Source organism: Haliotis rubra, unplaced genomic scaffold, assembly GCF_003918875.1.
Source record: "Haliotis rubra isolate DU_JTF1 unplaced genomic scaffold, ASM391887v1 Scf257, whole genome shotgun sequence".
Classification (NCBI taxonomy): domain Eukaryota; kingdom Metazoa; phylum Mollusca; class Gastropoda; order Lepetellida; family Haliotidae; genus Haliotis; species Haliotis rubra.
The window spans coordinates 686,870-695,658 of record NW_025766636.1 but is presented as its reverse complement, the minus strand read 5'-3'; positions in this window follow the sequence as shown (position 1 = coordinate 695,658).

Below are 8,789 nucleotides of genomic sequence, written 5' to 3'. Positions count from 1 at the left end.
CCGAAGACCCGGGTTCGATTCCCAACATGAGTACAATATGTGAAGCCCATTTCTGGTGTCCCCCGCCGTGATATTGCTGGAATATTGCTAAAAGCAGCGTGAAACTAAACTCACTCGCTGCATTACGTAACAAAAATAAATACATACAGCGTCATGGTGGTGGTGATAATTAGAAACCTGTACAGATGAAGGGCATACATGACACGTTTTATGAATAACAACTTCTGTTTTATTCCCAACGTGGGTACAAAGCATTCACCTGATGGTGAAGCAAGGAACGTCATATAAAGAATACAAAAGACGTTGTTATCCATAAAGCGTGTCATGTATTCATGTTCGTCTATATTCTAAATGCCTTTCCAAAACTTCAGATGAAGGGTATAGCATCACTGTAATGAGGAACGTATAGGTAAATCTTCTTTGATATATTTTGAACACTTAATTAAGGTCAATGAATTTTCAGATTTGACTTGACACATAAGCCTGTCGACTTTTTGTTGTAAACTTGGTGTATGGAAAATACGTCTTCAAATCCTCTTCGATGACATTATTATGACAAAATCATAAAATATTCAAACTTCCAACAAAACCCTTTCTTCATATGTTTTTCACTATCTGTATTTCACCTGTTCTTAACAATGTTTACCCGTGAAGGTCCGGGTTAGAATATTGGCCTTCAGTAACCCATGCTTGTCGTAAGAGGTGACTGGCGGGATCGGGTGGTCAGGCTCGCTGACTTGGTTGACACATGTCATCGGTTCCCATTTGCGCAGATCGATGCTCATATTGTTGATCACTGGATTGTATGGTCCAGATTCGATTATTTACAGACCGCCGCCATATAGCTGGACTATTGCTGAGTGCGGCGTAAAACTAAACTCACTCACTCACTCTTAACAATGTTATCATTCGCCGGAGATCCTTTTGATGTAAATACTTTCTATAAAATGGCCCTATGGCGAAAGTAGACTTCATAGATGCATACAAGTCAAAATTCGAGGAATCACTAATCTCAGAAAACCATGTTTGGATATAACAATCCTTAATTCTTATGAAAAGTCACTGATAAACAAATCATTATTCCCTCTTGATTTTCCCAAACGAAACAAAAACAATAGATATTATAACGTCCATATTCATCTAAAACAGCTGCGTTTGTAGTTGAGTTTCCAACTCCCAATACAAATTTACGAAATTTTGTTTGAAATTGTTAAAATGTTTCCCGATTGTGCCAATCCCAAACTTCTGAGGCTTTATTTGTAACATGAGTGAGCTATTCCGTGCTTGTAACATGAGTGAGCTATTCCGTGCTTGTAACATGAGTGAGCTATTCCGTGCTTGTAACATGAGTGAGCTATTCCGTGCTTGTAACATTCCGTGCTTGTAACATGAGCTATTCCGTGCTTGTAACATGAGTGAGCTATTCCGTGCTTGTAACATGAGTGAGCTATTCCGTGCTTGTAACATGAGTGAGCTATTCCGTGCTTGTAACATGAGTGAGCTATTCCGTGCTTGTAACATGAGTGAGCTATTCCGTGCTTGTAACATGAGTGAGCTATTCCGTGCTTGTAACATGAGTGAGCTATTCCGTGCTTGTAACATGAGTGAGCTATTCCGTGCTTGTAACATGAGTGAGCTATTCCGTGCTTGTAACATGAGTGAGCTATTCCGTGCTTGTAACATGAGTGAGCTATTCCGTGCTTGTAACATGAGTGAGCTATTCCGTGCTTGTAACATGAGTGAGCTATTCCGTGCTTGTAACATGAGTGAGCTATTCCGTGCTTGTAACATGAGTGAGCTATTCCGTGCTTGTAACATGAGTGAGCTATTCCGTGCTTGTAACATGAGTGAGCTATTCCGTGCTTGTAACATGAGTGAGCTATTCCGTGCTTGTAACATGAGTGAGCTATTCCGTGCTTGTAACATGAGTGAGCTATTCCGTGCTTGTAACATGAGTGAGCTATTCCGTGCTTGTAACATGAGTGAGCTATTCCGTGCTTGTAACATGAGTGAGCTATTCCGTGCTTGTAACACGAGTGAGCTATTCCGTGCTTGTAACATGAGTGAGCTATTCCGTGCTTGTAACATGAGTGAGCTATTCCGTGCTTGTAACATGAGTGAGCTATTCCGTGCTTGTAACATGAGTGAGCTATTCCGTGCTTGTAACATGAGTGAGCTATTCCGTGCTTGTAACATGAGTGAGCTATTCCGTGCTTGTAACATGAGTGAGCTATTCCGTGCTTGTAACATGAGTGAGCTATTCCGTGCTTGTAACATGAGTGAGCTATTCCGTGCTTGTAACATGAGTGAGCTATTCCGTGCTTGTAACATGAGTGAGCTATTACGTGCTTACGTCTCCGATGCGGTTAGTAATCCAGTACGTGGTTCACAGTAAAACAATTTTATGAGCAGAGTTGCCTCCCTTACCAGTAACTGCATCCGCTGTGGGTAGGTTGGGCTTCAATTTTCGCCATTATTTTGATCGTTTGTTTATCAGCACAGTGCCATTTTAACTGGTTTCACTGCAGTAAAGAAAATGTTTGTGGACCCACTAAATCTGCACTGGGCTCTATACAGTAGGTGGGCGGGGCTTATGTGATTACGTGCGACGGAGAGGTGTTCGTTACCTGAAGCGCTCGTAAAATAATACGATAAAGTTCCCATCAAATGTCTTCTGCCTTTGGTACGTGGTTTAAATCTCATTTCGATTAGGTACCACTTTGACCTGTATCTGGATGGTGGTACATACTCATATATTAATGTCCGCAGTATGTATTCAGTAACGTCCTACAGGTGGTATCTCCCTAAAGACTACCCACAGGTGAACTACACCAGGTTAATAATAAAGCACACGACTTCTTGTTTATTGCATATTGTGACGTTTTGGCGTAGATTCCTACACCGTTATCAAGCTAGAACAACAATTACATGTTGTTGTTAATGTTGTTGATGTTTATGTGCCTGTATGTATAGATATTTTCAGAAAGCAAACCCCGTTAATTCGGTCAATACCTTCCCAGCTAAGCCGTAAAGAGTAATTTACCTCAAAATTAAGGAATCACTATACCGTTGATTCGGCCTTTAATTACATGTAGTCGTTATATTAAAAGAGTGTCCGGTATAGGCATGTTTACTGAATTATAGGGTCATATATAGGAGGCGATTATTGCACTTGTCTGCCAGAGTACATATCTGAGCTCAAGCTGGCGGCTTCCCGAGAAGACGTCCATTTGATTATGCTGAAACAAGAACAATCAACAGCAACGAGTAAGACCCTGGCCCTCGTAGCATATCGGTATACGTAAATAGGCTTGACACAGCCTATTGTCAAGCTTAAACCACACGGCACTCTGTAAGCAGTGCATAGCAGACTTGTGCTTTGACAACAATTTTTCAAACATAGATCAGGTGCGAGATAGTCATACCAGGGTGACCCCACCGGGATTCTTAAGCCACCAGTCATTTGATACCCCCTGCCTCGGGTGTTGCGATATAACGCCGCCCGTTTGATAACCCCTGCCTCAGTATAGCGATAAACAGCGGGAGACAATCGTACTCTGCATTGACTTAGGTTAGGATGACCTTTGATTCTATCAGTTTCATCTGTAGAGTTAATTAATGATGGAAGACTACCGGGTGGTACATTGTGTTGCCGAGAGACTTGGTTATGTTTCGTCTGATAGCGGGTTATCGTGAGTGAGGGGGTCCAATGTTAAAACAGATACCGAGCATATCTCAGCTGTATGGCCGAGCGTTGGCGTCACAAAATGCTGCACATTTGCTTAAAAGGACTGACGTGTGCATGGTACAAGTATAACTTTATTTATGTATATAAATGCTTTATCCACAGCACTGTACATCATTAGCGTAATAACGGCGTTAGCCATAGAACTATTTTTCTTGTTCATCACCACAACATATAAATGTGTTTATAGATAAGATAAGGAACGAATCAGTAATCAATTATTCGATACTTTTATTTACTTTCGTATTAGTAACTTAACCACAAGCTTTAGTAATATTTGCATAATGAATTCGATTAAATGTAATATAAAGTTATTGTTATTACAATCAGTACATCAATTTGTAAATACTTTCAGATATCGAGATCTCGAATATTCATGGATGTACTTATATGTTTTTTAAAAATCAATTGATAGACACAGGTTATATACAAGTCACCAATAATGTTTTTTTTGTAAATCATATATCTATTCTTTTTCTATTAATGATTTTGATAGTCACACAGGTAAGAAACCATTTATGAAAAACGAAAGCATTAACATAGCTTAAGGATGAATAAAGTGTGGTTTAAGCCCTCTTCGTGTAGTATATATCGGCGTCTCAGCTTTATGTGGGAGAAACGTATTACAGTTCCTACAGTTTTATCACAATGGTGAAACCCGCGAGAATGGTTTGGTTTTGACCAGTGTAATCAGGTCGACTCCAGGATACTAACCCACGATCACAGTTTACTGGCGCGTTAAAGGGCTGCAACTCTACCAAGCGAAGCGCGGCGTCAACTTATCAAGTATATCGGTAACATCAAAGGGTGAATCCTATAGTTATGAACATAAAATAGAAAAGGAAACCCACCATATTTGGGATTAGAACCTATGACCAGCTGATCCTGACACAGCTATTAAGGGACACCACTCTACACAGCGAACTACTGCATCTTGTTCCACTTGGCCACCCAGCCACCACTTAAGGCGCGTTCCCACGTTGCAATTTGTTGCATAAAATTTGTGGATTGCAACGTGGGAACGCGCCTTTACCTAACCAATACCGTTGCATGGCGTTTAACAAAAGTACATAAAAGTAACCATCACGTTTTTTCCAATCATGACACACAACAAACACGGAGAAACGTGAAAGGCTAGGGAGTAGTATATTATTTCCTGAACCTGGTGTTTGATTTACAATTAGCCATTTCTTTATGACTGTTACCACGAGAGATATAGCATTACGTATCTGCCCCTGGTTACATTAATTGCAAACTTCACAAACATACGCTTGGGTTATCGCGAACCCAGATCAGAACCAATTTACCGATCTCATTGCTGGGCTTAATAATGCATAGCAGCACACACCTCGTACCCGATCAATGAGGCGGACACGCTATATGACGGCAGGGGTAGTCCTTATAGCCTAGTCATGGGGATCAGTTAGGTCATTTTCGGTTCTTTCATCTACCCCGTTGGAAGCCGCCTGTGAAGTATACTTTCTTGACTTAATGTGAATAATGCATGCCCGAGACTCTCCTGTATAGTCGGTACTAATTTCTAACATGGCATTATCAGCAAGAGAGGTTATAAAGGGGAGGGTAGAGACCCCACGTGTGTTCATATATACATACCTGTTGGAGACTCTATTACTGCTGCAAGTTATTATACTATATCAACAGCTAAACCCTTTAGTGCGACACTAGAACCACATAAGTGACCTATTATAACAGTTTTCGAATAGTTTGATATGCGTTTTTTCATCTTTATATGTGAATTGCCATAGATCATTTTTACATTTCTACTAACTATTACCCGCCCCAGATTCCGGAATTGGATTGTCTTTTTTTTATGGAACGTTGCCTGATATATACATTTATGCACGCTATTTGAACCTATACACCAACGCGAAGCATGTATTTTTTGCGATCTATGGTAACTAACTATAGCATAGATATTTTAGCTGCCTTCGAGCCATGGGGAATTGCCACTCAGTGATAGTTCGACCAATCGTATAGTCATCTTCACGTCTATGTTGTCATAGTTGGCTGGAACATCCTAACTATCAGGACAATGATACCCTCTACATATCATGGTCTAATATTAGCACTCTTGTTGTCTCGAAGTATCATCATATATTCCCCTTTGTGAGTTTATAAGGAAGGTATAGTCTACCAATAGGTAGACAGATGTTGGATGTTTCTATAGCAATGATTTTGGTTTTGTCACGGGTCCATTGATGAATCCACGTCTTATCACCTTCTGCCAGACATGATGCAAACTTTCTTTCATCTAATCTGCAACGTATTCCATAATCATGCAGACTGGGGTATCTTGGACCCCATTGTACTCACACCCAAATATTGTGTATCGAGGTATTAAGTGCTTGCAATGAAATATTGACTGCAGGGCCAGTTTCACGTCTGGTATCCTTTGCCCTTCCACTGTTCTCTTCTCGACAGCAGCAATCATTTCTGGATGTGTCATCTTGTCAGTGTTTGCCCTTAACCCTGAAAAGCTGCAGGCGCTATATAAGGACCCAGAACCATAAAACGTTGTGGGTCCTGGTCAGAATGTGTTGGCCCTATATTTTGATATGGAAATAATACACTTAGTTACTGTGGATGAAAATGCTTTCGCCCCTAAGGACCTGCAGAAAATATAAGCTGTGGGTCCGAGCGGTTTTCAGTCGGCTTCGGGCCTAAGGACCGACATCAATAACGCTGCATCTTGGAGAGTACATCTCCACCGACTTATTCGATCATGTTTTTTCGCTGTACACCTTTCCAAGTTAAAATATTCATTTTTGCTTATTTGTTTGTTCTTTAACGCCACACCCAGCAGTATTCCAGCTCCATGACGACGATTTGTAAATAATAGAGTATGGACCAGACGATCCAGTGATTGTCATCATAAACGTCGATATATGCAATTGGGAATTGACATGCACCAGCCAAGACAGCAAGTCTGACCACCCGTTCCCGTCAGCGGCTTCTTACAACAAGCGATCAAAGATCTTCACTGGTCCAAAATCTTCACGACTGCCCTTCGTTCCAACCTGCTGATATTTATTAAGGAGGCGTCATCATTATTCAGAAAGTGAACCAGTTCCCTATAGTATCATTAGAAGTACAATTATATTTTGTTAGCAATTAATCGGCATTAAACGGTATATGACTCTTCAACAACCCGTTGGTATTCCAGGTGAGAATTGGTCCCCAGCAACCTGCGCTAGTCGCAAGGGGCAAATAACTGGGTCGTGTGGTCAGATTCGGTGATTTGATTGATTTTATGTCATCATTTCCGACTTCTGTGGATCAATGTTCTTGGCGAGACCTGACTACTTACAGACCGCCGTCTTACACATGGTATATTGATGACAGAGGTAGTACTAATGTGTTTAACAACAAACAAAACCTCTTCCTCACTTTGTGTGTGGCAAAACACCCATTCATGTGTATACTCATCCTCGATAATCTCCAGGGTATACGTTACGATCACTCTCCACTATACCCTCGACGCATCTACAGTTCCGCCGGATAATTTTATTACCTCCCTCGTCTGGCTTCTTATCCAATCAGGTGTCTACGCTGGGAAGTTGAGCGGACCAATCACAACTCACTTTCGCTTCTTAAATTATCTAACCGATAAAACTTGGCATCACAATTGATACAGAGATACTCTGAAAGAGGTTGAAGGAGTTCTTGCATATATATTTTTAAAGTTTCAGACCTGTAAATTTGTCTGTATGATTTCCCCAAAAGTCTGAGTCGCACTGCGAACAAACCTTCGTGGCTGCGACCTCTATCTTTGTTGACACTGGCAAGTTCGGTTGTAACAGCGGCTTAGCTGATTGGCTACTGTGAGAATCAGGAGCCAACCAAGGGAGGTAATAAAATCATCGGGCCAAGCCGTAGATGCATCCAGGGTATAGTGGAGAGTTATCGTAACGTATACCCTGGAGATTATCGAGGATGGTGTATACTATGACTGAAGGAATTCTCTATCAGATTAAAAGAATCATCAAAATATTTCGAACAGTTTAATTTCCAGTCAACCGTGTGTTCCGAAGTCTCCTCGATATTGCTAAAAGCGGCGTAAAATCCTCCTCACTCACTCCGAATTCTCCTGAACATAGGCTCTGTCTTACCTGTATTTGCGAATTTAGAATAAGTATATTCTCCTAATGCCTAAAGTTAGTGTCAATAAACAATATGAACTACCTGATCCATACATCGAAGGTATACACGCCTTTAACAGTCTTGATTTATACGCCGATTTAACGTAAAGATCTTTACAAAAGGACCTGAGAGTCTATGGTGTCGGGTATCCACTAATGCGCCGTACCCCGCATAACGCACAGTCTCCCAGTCAGTGATCTATCAGAGTTATAGAGACCAGGGGGTGGACGGTCTGCCGATGGGAAAATGGTGGCGGGGTACGGTTTTAGGGCATTTATTGACTTAAAACTCACTTAACATCGATACACAATATAACGTCCAGTACGTGTCGTCTACAAACCCACACAGCACGGAATGTGTATGGGATTTAACACGCCTCCTTCTGTCCAGCAGAAAATGTAAATATACCTGTATAAATATATGCTTGTGAGCAGAATCCAACCATCCTGACACAGGTTAACCTTATGCATATACTCGTCAGGTTATAAAAAGTCGTGATTAGCTCATATCTTTGCAATGTAAGTTGTCCAGTTCATGCATAATTTCATCACCGATTGCTTTGGGATTTTTGAAAATAAACACTGTTGAAATTTGATAGCAAAGGTGTACCCAGAACATTGGTCTCTCCGTATATTCGGCAACCACTCTATGACAGCGCTGGTCTACCAGTGAGGCTAGATGTACGAGATATATGTGTACTCCTTGCCTGTAACTACTCAAGCCAACTATACAGCCGCACCTAGTCATATAAATGCTACTTATGATGTTTAAAAGATGTAATACAACTTAGTTACTACCAAAAATTAATGACTTAAGCTTGATCCCCAGCGCTCGCGGCTGTTTTATTTGCCGACCCTTATCCGATTATAATATATTTTATTGT